This window comes from Polypterus senegalus, chromosome 16 (assembly GCF_016835505.1).
Source record: "Polypterus senegalus isolate Bchr_013 chromosome 16, ASM1683550v1, whole genome shotgun sequence".
Classification (NCBI taxonomy): domain Eukaryota; kingdom Metazoa; phylum Chordata; class Cladistia; order Polypteriformes; family Polypteridae; genus Polypterus; species Polypterus senegalus.
In genome coordinates this window covers 62130923-62143342 of record NC_053169.1, presented here as the reverse complement: position 1 = coordinate 62143342, position 12420 = coordinate 62130923, and positions in this window count along the sequence as shown.

The following is a 12420-nucleotide window of genomic DNA, read 5'->3' as shown; positions in this document are numbered from 1 at the left end:
CTTCCACTTGGTATTCGCTGGAATTCTTATATTTTCCTCCGCGCTTTTCCCATTGTCTTTTCACAGAACGCTGAGCTTAAGGGCTATTTATATTGATTTGCATATTCAAAGAGGCATAATTCTGGGAGGAATTGGGGCGGGACAGCTGGCGCATGCACATGCATTACTTTTCACGCTGACCATGATTTATGTAGCGGAATAACGTGGAAGTTGGAGTACGCACAGATTCCTGCATCTGTATTTTTCTGTGCATAAGCACATTTTCGCTTTTGTGCTTACATCATGTTATAGTGCGAATTCTACACACGGCGATATGCATGAGGCCCCAGGACCTTTGAATGCAGTGCAATGGGACCAGTAGAGAGTTCTATACCTCTTACTTCTTTGTAGACAAAGAGTGAGGAATTGATATTAAGGTGTGGTCTTTCCAGGAGGAGGTGTACCTCTGCTTTAAGACTCACAAGCTACAAAACTAATCAGTAATTTATTTTTATTTTAAAGATGATTATAACTTTTTAGTCACCATAGCTGTGAGCAGTCTTTCCACAGTTTACACTACATATGCACAGTAGTAGAAGGGAATGATCATTTGCTTAATTTCCAATACATGAAAACATAAAGATGAGTGACAAAATAACAAAACATATCCATTGAAGAGATGTGTATGAGTGAAATTTATATGGCATATGACATCTTATTCATTCATCATTCATTTTTCAAACAATCGATCACTTACAAATTGAACTGATTGTTGTTCTGTAATTTGTCATTTTCATACTAATAGATAACTCCATAAAACAATGCTTCTTAAAAAACATTTGTAGCTTTTTTAACACAGAGATTTTTTGTCAGATATGTTTTGATATTTAGGTGGAAAAATCTTTAAATTAAAGTTCTACCATGTAAATTTTCTTTTCATGGATGTGCATTAATATCATACCTTAACTTTTTAAGCAACAAGGCTGAACTCTCATGCTCAAGTAATCTGACAGAAACAGAAATCTTGTTAGGATCTTTTTAGTTAGCTCCTTTCTTTGTACTCTTTAGGTACATCTTGGTATAGCAGAGGCATCATTTTAGATGAAAATGTGGCCTTTCCAAGATGCTGGTGCAGGTGTAGTAAATTTTTTTTGTTTCCTCATTACACATAAAAATCTCACCTTCTCTAGTATGAGAGGTCAACATAAGCAATGCATCTTTTGTATTATACTGTTAACATTTTATGTGTATTGTTGTTCGATGATTATAAACATTTTACATAATAGTAAATATTTCTTTTCTTAGCATTATCTAAAAATACTCCCATTTCTATGATGATAAATTTAAATCCTAATATTAAACACTAAAAATAAAAGGACACCAGTCAAACTGTATTGAGAATGCACAAATTCTACTCTTTTTACCAGATTACACCTGTGCCATAACTAGTTTCAAATCTGTAACTCATTTCAGATCTTTTTAATTTTTGCTAATACTTGTCTCCCAAATATACTTATTACAAATTTGGAAAGTCTATATCTGTATCTATCTCTGGTTATTGGATTGCCTTTTTGGAAACTCCTTTTTTTTCACCCTCTTGAGTGTTTTTTTATTATGTTTTTCGGTTGTTTATTAAATCCTAGTTTTTATAAACAATCTTGTGAGACTTGCCTCTTTACAATCTGGAGTTGACCATGGTTCTCCCTCTTGTGAAGGAGGTGCTTTGAGAATTTTAAAAAATTTCTCAACTTTAAAAGCCTGCTCCCCATTTTTGGAGCACAGTCAGGCCTAAAGCCTCCCATTTGCCTAGGGTCAGGTTTGTCCAGGTGAGACCTACAGTGGTGTGAAAAACGATTTGCCCCCTTCCTGATTTCTTATTCTTTTGTATGTTTGTCACACAAAATGTTTCTGATTCTCAAACACATTTAACCATTAGTCAAATATAACACAAAATGCAGTTTTTAAATGATGGTTTTTATTACTTAGGGAGAAAAAAAATCCAAACCTACATGGCCCTGTGTGAAAAAGTAATTGCCCCCTGAACCTAATAACTGGTTGAGACACCCTTAGCAGCAATAACTGCAATCAAGCGTTTGTGATAACTTGAAATGAGTCTTTTACAGCACTCTGGAGGAATTTTGGCCCACTCATGTTTGCAGAATTGTTGTAATTCAGCTTTATTTGAGGGTTTTCTAGCATGAACCGCCTTTTTAAGGTCATGCCATAGCATCTCAATTGGATTCAGGTCAGGACTTTGACTAGGCCACTCCAAAGTCTTCATTTTGTTTCTCTTCAGCCACTCAGAGGTGGATTTGCTGGTGTGTTTTGGGTCATTGTCCTGTTGCAGCACCCAAGATCGCTTCAGCTTGAGTTGATGAACAGATGGCCGGACATTCTCCTTCAGGATTTTTTGGTAGACAGTAGAATTTATGGTTCCATCTATCACAGCAAGCCTTCCAGGTCCTGAAGCAGCAAAACAACCCCAGACCATCACACTACCACCACCATATTTTACTGTTGTTATGATATTCTTTTTCTGAAATGCTGTGTTCCTTTTACACCAGATGTAACGGGACATTTGCCTCCCAAAAAGTTCAACTTTTGTCTCATCAGTCCACAAGGTATTTTCCCAAAAGTCTTGGCAATCATTGAGATGTTTCTTAGCAAAATTGAGATGAGCCCTAATGTTCTTTTTGCTTAACAGTGGTTTTTGACTTGGAAATCTGCCATGCAGGCCGTTTTTGCGCAGTCTCTTTCTTATGGTGGAGTCGTGAACACTGACCCTAATTGAGGCAAGTGAGGCCTGCAGTTCTTTAGACGTTGTCCTGGGGTCTTTTGTGACCTCTCAGATGAGTCGTCTCTGCGCTCTTGGGGTAATTTTGGTCGGCCGGCCACTCCTGGGAAGGTTCACCACTGTTCCATGTTTTTGCCATTTGTGGATAATGGCTCTCACTGCGGTTCACTGGAGTCCCAAAGCTTTAGAAATGGCTTTATAACCTTTACCAGACTGATAGATCTCAATTACTTCTGTTCTCATTTGTTCCTGAATTTCTTTGGATCTTGGCATGATGTCTAGCTTTTGTGGTGCTTTTGGTCTACTTCTCTGTGTCAGGCAGCTCCTATTTAAGTGATTTCTTGATTGAAACAGGTGTGGCAGTAATCAGGCCTGGGGGTGGCTACGGAAATTGAACTCAGGTGTGATACACCACAGTTAGGTTATTTTTTAACAAGGGGGCAATTACCTTTTCACACAGGGCCATGTAGGTTTGGATTTTTTCTCCTAAATAATAAAAACCATCATTTAAAAACTGCATTTTGTGTTTACTTGTGTTATATTTGACTAATGGTTAAGTGTGTTTGATGATCAGAAACATTTTGTGTGACAAACATGCAAAAGAATAAGAAATCAGGAAGGGGGCAAATAGTTTTTCACACCACTGTATAATGGGGCAGGCCAGTAGATTGCTAGCCTGTTTTTGTGGGTCTTTTGAAGGTCACACTTGTTTCTTCTAAGTTGTGGAGCCAGAATCACAAGGCATTATTAGTCTTCCTCTTGCACAATCACTCAGTTTTTGTGGAATGCCTGCTGTAGGCAGATCTACAGCTGTGCCATAGTCTATGTATTTCTTATTAACAACTTTTAACTGGACTCAAAGGGATATTCTGTAACTTGGATGTTTTTTTGTCTTGATCCTCTGACTTGTGCTTTTTAATCACCTTTCATGGAGTTACTTGGGGTAACTTTTCTCCATTGTATAGGTTAGGCCATCACACTGACTCACAAGTTGGACTTTCCACATACAGGTGCATTTATATTATAATCAGCTGAGATAAGACCAGTGTTCTCCATTGAACAAGTGTGACTGGCACCTTCTAAATCCTACTGGCTGCACCATTGATGATTCAGGTCTGTCACATTAATTGAGGTAAATATTTAGGCATTCAATCATAATGTTTTTTAATTGTAATTATTGAAATCTGTTGTCACTTTAACATTAAAAAGTATTTTTTCTGTTAATTGGTGGCAAAAAAGGCCAAATTAAATCCACTGTGATTGAATGTTGTATAACAATAAAACATGAAAACTTCCAGAGGGGTTAAATTCATCTTATGGGCGCTATATTCCCATCCTGCACCCTCAGAATTTCAGAGATCTTGACATATTTTTCTCCACTGTCAGCCTTGCTCTGCATTTTTTGCACTGACTTAAAAATCCCGAAAATCTGCTCATGAGCCTGGTTTTCATCCATTGATTTTCTATACCTCTTCTCTGATTTAATGCCAATGAAAGCCAGAGTCTATGCCAGTGGCACTGTGTGCAAGGAAATAACCAACCTTGTATAATACAGTTGTGGCAAAAAGTTCTGAGAATGACACAAGTATTGGTTTCCACAAAGTCTGCTGCTTCAGTGTTTTTAGATCTTTTTGTCAGATGTTTCTACAGTATACTGAAGTATAATTCCAAGCATTTCATAAGTTTCAAAGGCTTTCATTGACAATTACATTAGGTTTTTTGCAAAGAACCAATATTTGCAGTGTTGGCTCTTCTTTTTCAAGACCTATGCAATTTGCCCTGGCATGCTGTCAATCAACTGCTGGGCCAAACCCTAACTATGGCAGCCCATTCTTGCATAATCAATGCTTGGAGTTTGTTAATATTTGTGGGTCTTTGTTTGTCTACCTGCCTCTTGAGGATTGACCACAAGTTCTCAATGGGATTAAGGTCTGGTGAGTTTCCTGGCCATGAACCCAACATTTTGATGTTTTGTTCCCCAAGCCACTTAGTTGTCATTTTTGCCTTAGGACTCTATCATTCCAGAAAAGGCATTGTTCGTCAGCAAACTGTTCTTGGATGGTTGGGAGAAGCTGGTCTCGGAGGATGTTTTGGTACCAATCTTTATTCATAGCTATGTTCTTAGGCAAAATTTGGAGTGAGCCCACTCCACTTGGCAGAGAAGCAACCCCACACATGAATGGTCTCAGGCTTTACTGTTGGCACAGGACTGATGGTAACATTCACCTTTTCTTCTCTGGACAATCATTTTTCCAGATGATCCAAACAATTGGAAAGGGGATTCATCTGAGAAAATGCCATTATCCCAGTCCTCAGAAGTCCAATCCCTGTACCTTTTGCAGAATTTTAGTCTGTCCCTGATGTTTTTCTTGGAGAGAAGTAGCTTCTTTGCTGCCCTTCTTGATACCAGGCCATCTTCCAAAAATCTTTGCCTCTCTTTGTGTGCAGATGCACTCACACCTGCCTGCTGCCATTCCTGAGCAAGCTCTGCACTGGTGCTGCCCGCAGCTAAATCAACTATAGGAGACGGTCCTTGTGCTTGCTGGACTTTCTTGGATACCCTGAAGCCTTCTTCACAACTGCAGTGGAAATATTTTTTGGGGATTAAGTTCATTTTCATGGCAAAGAGGTACTTTGCAATTAATTGCAATTCATCAGATCACTCTTCCTAACATTCTGGAGTATATGCAAATTGCCATCATAACTGAGGCAGCAGAATTTGTGAAAATTAATATTTGTGTCATTCTCAAAACTTTTGGCCATGGCTGTAGTAGAAGTCTGCTGTGTGGCACACGCCCACTCACTTAATCTGGGTCATTTAACCTAAATAAAGAATCCTGAGGAAACAAACATGGAAACTCTGGAAAGTCCTTGTCTGAGCCAGGTTTGAACCTGGGGGTCTGGTTCTGTGAGCCAGCAGAATGAACTATAGTGCTACCCTACCTAATATTCCATGTAAATTAAATAGGGTTGTAATAGTTGTAATATAGATGCAACCCTCAGAGCTTTAACTCAGATAAATACATGATTTATTTGTATTTATTTTTTCTTAGCCATACTGCATACTGCTATGAACAGCACATGTATAAATCCACCACACTTCCATCCCTTATGTTTGCTCAATTGCCCTCAAATTGAGTTTACATACTACATATTTTAACAATGCAATTGTCACCCCAATTCCAAACATTATTCTTGTAACTCCAATTACCAATAATATCAATTTATCTAAAGCACTCAGGAAGAGGTTTCCACGAATTAAGGTGGATAACAGCAGTGTTGGACACAAAAGGGCCATTCACGTGCAATGTAAAAAAAGAAAACATGCTGCTTGCTGCAGAGCACTTACCCATTCCAGTGTGGGTAGTCCTGTCTATACAAAGGGTGCCCAATAGGCACATACCTCCTCCCCCCAAGCACTACATTATTAGACATCTTAGAATGAAGTCAGCAGGTGTTGAATAAAAGACCATATCTGAAAACTGCCAATATGCTAAGCTGAAAAAGAAGAATAGTAAAAGAAAGACCTATTAACAATTGGGGATTAAATTAAAAATTAAAGAATGACTTCCAAAGCAAAACTAGAGTTGAGCTGAGAATTGAGTAATTTCTGTCAGTTTGCTTGCATTTGTAAAATACATAGATATCTTTATATTTTTTTACTATTATTAAGTTTTAGAAAGTTTCTCTTTCTGATAATATTCTGCATTTTAGAACATTTTATCATTGTAAATCAAATAAGCAACTTTTTCATGGAAGATTTCATATTGTGGATTTAAAAACATGCTCATTGTAAATCGGAGCATTAGGCTAAAAATCAGAAGGAAGGTGTCTGGTATTGAACCTGAGTAGCCTGTAAACAGTTACAAGGACATTACTAACTTTCCTTTTAAGGCTTCATGAGGAAAAAACTGAGAAAAGATGTATGGAAAAACATAAATAAGGAGGATTATTTATTTAAAGTATTCATAATTTAAAGACAGAAGACAAGGGCAAGATTTCTATAATAGTGCTAAGAGACTGTAAAAAATTCTTTTACTTATACTTAAATATGTTGAATGTGTGATGATAATATGTACTGTATACAGTATATTACTAAAAAAAGATGGGAAATTTAACTAGCTCAATATATACTGTATATATACACAGAAATATAGAAATATACCTATATAAATATTGCACAATCTATTTACTTTCAACTACCCTACAGATTTGTCAAGAAAAGACAGGCAGATAAAGCACCACATCTGACATATAAGAGGAGACAATTCAGACCATCAGGCTTGATTGTTTAGCTAATAGTTCGGCTGTCTCAATATCTCATCCAGGTGCTTTTTAAAGGTTGTCAGAGTTTCTGAATCAACTACATGTCTTGGCAGTTTATTCCAAATTCCCACAACTCTTTAAATAAAGAAATGCTTCCTGCCTTCAGTCCTAAATGCACTTTTTCTTAATTTCCACTGGTTTTCGTAAGTATGTGATTCACCGTTAAGTTGAAAGAATTCAGCTGGATCTGCTTTATAAATGCTTTTGAGAATTGTGAAGACCTGGATTAGGTCTTCAAGTATGACATGTCCTTAAGTCATGGGATGCACTCGGTTGCTTTTCTTTGTGCAGTTTCTTGCAGTGCCACTATGTCTTTCTTGCAGCGTGGTTACCAAAACAGCACACAGTATTGCAAATGTCCTTTATATTTATTGACAGCATTACTACTTTAAATCTTTTTATTATTTATAAAAAACATATAGATTTTCACACATGCAAAATTAGGGTTTCTCCTTCTGGGCGCATTAGAGGTAAGCAGTACCACTCCAGGACACAAGGGGATGCTGTCACAGACTAAATCATCTCACTTTTCTCCCATACCCAGGAGAAACTTCCCCCAAATGCATCTGACTGCTACCCTTCTGGTGCCTCCGTTATAAACCAGAAGAGCTCCCAACATGGGTCATCTCCTTCTGAGGAGAGCAGACCGCAGAACTGACTTCTTATCCAAGTATGGAGCAGACTACTGAGCACTGAACCTGCCGAATTGCTTAACTTTACTGCTTTACATTTTAATGATATTCTATGCACCATCAAGCACCTGTTTAAGTTATTGGCAAAAGATTAAGTAGCGTGACTCAGTTGGTGCCCCAACATTTCCTCTTCAACCAGTGTGTTCACTTGGCCCTCTGCCTGGATCCGCCTCTTCCTGCCAGGAGCCAATAATACCAGAAGCATAGCCATCTTAAATAGTCTGTTTTGGAGGCTTGCATTAATACAACATTTTCTTTTCTTTTTGATGTGTCAATACCCACATTGTATTTATATCATATGGGGTTGGTCCTCAGATGCCCCAAAAATGTAATCTGTTGTCTCGTTTTGTTAGACATATAAATATATACACACAAATATATACATACACATTGTAGCAGTAGGGGACGCTAACGCTCCCTTGAACCCTCAGGTACCACTTCAAACACCAAGTAAAAGTCCAAATGTTATTTTTATTTGAACAATACAGTGCACAAAGCACCCTCTCCTCCACTATATTCATAAATCAACAATAATCACAATCAATAATCCAATCTTCTATCTCCCAGACGCGTTGCCCTCCTACCACCCAGCTCAGCTCGCCGTCTGGGAGCTCCCACAGCCCTTTATACTCCCTGACCCGGAAGTGTTCCTCCCCAACAGTCCACAAGTCCTTATTCCTTCCGGGTCAGGGTAAATAGTCCTTATCTTTACCCCGGAAGCACGTTGTTTCTTCCTGTCACGGGATTATGACGCACTTCCGGGTTATAGGGCATACATGAGTCCACTGGCCTCCCGACAGTGACTCCCAGTGGTCCCCAAAGTATCCAGCAGGGCTGTGCATAAAAACTACATAGTCCATGAGGCCCTTCTGGAATTCGGGGCCCATCCATGCTGTTGGGAGAGCTCCTCCTGGCGGCCTGGGGATGAGGGCCGGAATATGAAGCCAGCCATCCATCACAACAAACAAATATATAAACATACTCTTTATATATCCGTACACACACATATTGTCACACACATGTGTTTGTGACACAGTTTGAGGGCTCATCTAGTTGTAACCAAATGCTTCTCCTACTGTCCTTCCTACAGATTGGGCGACTGCCAGTCTACCTGACTCTACTTCTGGTTTCCTGTCTCTTGGCCCTCCCCTTCCAATCTGGCACCCTCTTAAGGGGAAATGAAGCCATGTTTGGACGGGTCAAATTCTAACTACCATCTGAAAAGACAGTCTTTGCTTGTTGTGTTTTTGCTTTGCTTCTTTTTTTGCCATCAAATATACAGGGTTTGCCTGTGAGGTTCCCCAAATCTCTTTAATTGTCAGTTTAACTCTATATATGAATAACTAGTTGTTTGAAACCAGCTTGTAAAGTAAAGTTCAAAAATTTAAAATTGAATTGCCACCTCTTTAATAAAAGGGGCTTTGCAGAGAGAGATAGAGCGTGATCATGCACTTGCACACTGTAATGAATTAAATGCCAGTACATTTCTCAAAAACTATTAATGTTTAGACCAATATTTATAATAAACAATGCCAAGATGAAGGACGAGGAGCATACTTATAACTAAGTTGCTAATATATATCCTAGACACTGATAAACAGGTAATTGTGTAGCAATTGGCAATTGATGTTTAATTTCATTGGAATATCAATTCCTCTCTGTTTACCTTGATGTTGTGGGATTAACCCTGCCTTACTACTCACAGATTTTTCTTAATTGTGTCACTGTGAAGTGTAAGGGTGTCAGAGGGGAGACATTTGCAAGTGATTAGAAATGGACCCCTCTGACTCCATATGTATTAGATACATACCATTATAGAATATAATTGTGATCTTTTAATTTGTGGCCATTGACCCAGACTTGTTATTATCTATTGTCATTTATAATAATGTATCTTTTTATGATTAAATGATGATGCCCAGCAGAACACTATGATTAGCATTTCAGTTATTTATAGATTATGTCAGAGCAGTAATAAACATAAAACGTTGTTAATGTGTGGCTAATGAAATCTGGACATGAGCAAGTTTATGAATTGATATAATTCATTTGAGTGTTTTAACAGAGCTGCTGGTTCCAGTCATAATTCAAAAGCTTAGCAGGGTTCACTGATTAGGTGGTAGACTAATTTGCTACAAAAAGTCAATGGGTTTTCATCGTCTTGAGCTATCATATCCAGCACGGCTGAGTGCATTAGGGCTATACAACACAGTCCTCATAAATATATTTATTAAGCTTAATATTCTTTGTGATGACAGGACAGATGTTATCTCTGCAGAAAAATGCACAATTAATCATTTTGAAATTTATGTATTTCTTATATTTAGAAGGAAAAAAAAAAGGAAAAATGCAGCAGGATGTTTTGCTACAGTCCAATAAATTTTGCTTTGCTAAATCTCCACTCTTGTGTATATAACTGTAAATGAGAAATCTTAGTGCTATATTTTAACAAGTACCTAATACAATTAAAATAACTTTATCTTTAACATATACCTGTAAGAGATAATGGCACCTTGTGTACCCTAACAAACTGAAACTGAAATTACATGAAAGTACAATTGGATGTTTAATTTATGTCAAAATACTAAAGTGTAAAATATATTTGAGGAAAACTTAAGTATTGACATGTTTAAGTTTTTTTTAAATTTGCATGTGCATGACACATCACATAAAGTGCAGGTGGTTTGGCTCTTGAAAATGTAAGACTTTTATAAAAATATCATGCAAAATAATCAGTTCACTTCAGATTTATTGTTATTTGTACAAAGTACAATGAAACACTTAGGTGTGCTCTTTACTACCATATTACCACTTGGCATGAATCTCACTCTGCAGGCTATGTAAAATAACAACACAGAATGTAGTAGGCGAAAAGTAGGTGACATTTTTGAAATATAATTTGAGCATGCATCTGTCTGTTGTTGCAAGCCGTGGCAAAACATAATTACTGAAGAAACAAGTACAGAAGCGAAGGACAATAACCAGAATATAGTTTGGCAAAGTGGAGGTTGTCATAAAAACCATTCATGAGCAGATAAACAGGTGAAAGAAATGCATTCTTGTCCTCGAGAATATAGGACTAAGAAACTGTGATAAAAATAATTAAATTCTAGTTTTAAATAATTTGAGTTTACTTTTGTTGTCACAAGCATGCCTCATGAACATGAAAGGCACGTTTTTTTAAATCAAACTATTTGGTACTTCAAAGTGGACGTATTCAGTAAATTTGAAAGTTTTTTTTTTGTTTTTATTAAATATTAAAGCATATCATTTAGCCTTCTCTCTTATAAAGAGCAAGAACAGGCTAGTTATTTTTTTTTTAATTTATAAAATATGCTTCCCTTTAGAATCCAATTTCATTTGGCAAATTAATATATACCACGGTTGTGAAGAAATAACTTACATTAGAAAAACATCAAACCTTTAAAGTTAATACCAGAGCTCTTCTGATCACGTCGATGGTCCCTGAAGGATCCAAAAGAAAGACTTTTTTTTTGTAAATTCTTTAATTTTGTATGTCTTCTCTATAACAGTCGCTAGACTTATTAATTAACACAAGGTTTCCATGACTGAAGTATTCCACTTCAGATGCTAAATATGCACCTTGACTGAAGAGTAAAAACAACCCTATCATAATTTTGTAATGTCTTAATCTCATTAGAATTTGAGGAACCTGAATCTGAATAATTAAAATTGAATAAAACTAAGTAAATAACTGTGCCTAAAGTGAAAATAGGACTGGCAAAATGGAGCATCTGGGTGGGTTGGGGTGATTATTTTTGTAGTTTCAAGGTCTGCTGTAGTAAATTCCCATGACTATATTTCTATGAAACAGATACCCTCCCTAAACATGAATACGTTTAAAAGTTTTTAATTTTTTGAAGACTGCTGTTTTGGTATACTATATCTTGTAAATTTAACTAATATTTTATTATTTTTTCCAACTTCTCCATCCTTGAGTGTGACACTGCAGCTTTTGTTTTTATCTGTACAAAAATACAGAAGCATGCAGAAAGGCAGTGTGAATTTATATCTACAGTTCAAAGGAAAACTCCAGCCAGATTTGAATGTTTTTTATGTTTTGCTTTTTTAACACTGAAATGTCTTTCTATCAGCAGCCATACCAACTGCAGTTCAGCACAGGTCATCCACCTGAACCTAATCATGTTCAGGCCCAGCCAGTACTTGGGTGGGGGACAATCTAGTTAAAGCTGGGGTTTCTGTTGGAAGAGGTCTTGGGAACGCCTGCAAGGGGCACATACCCTGTGGTCTGTGTGGATCCTAATCCTCCAATACAGTGAAAGGGACACTGTGCTGTAAATATGGCATCGTCCTTCAGATGAGATGTTAACATATGACTGTAAAATGTTCTCATTTGCTGAAAATGTTTTCTTGTTTGACAGTCATGTCATTTTGATGTTATAAAAAAGGGTGCACGGTGGTCCACATGAATGTGTATAGTGTGATTAAGTAAAAGGCAGCAAGACCGACGTGTTCCCCGGCTGAGAAGTTTCAAAGAGAGTTGCAGTCATTTTACCTCAATTAGGATATTACTCTGCATATATCCTGTGTTTATTTTCACCTTATTCTCAAGAGTACATTGTTAATAATTTTCTTACCATGGCACGA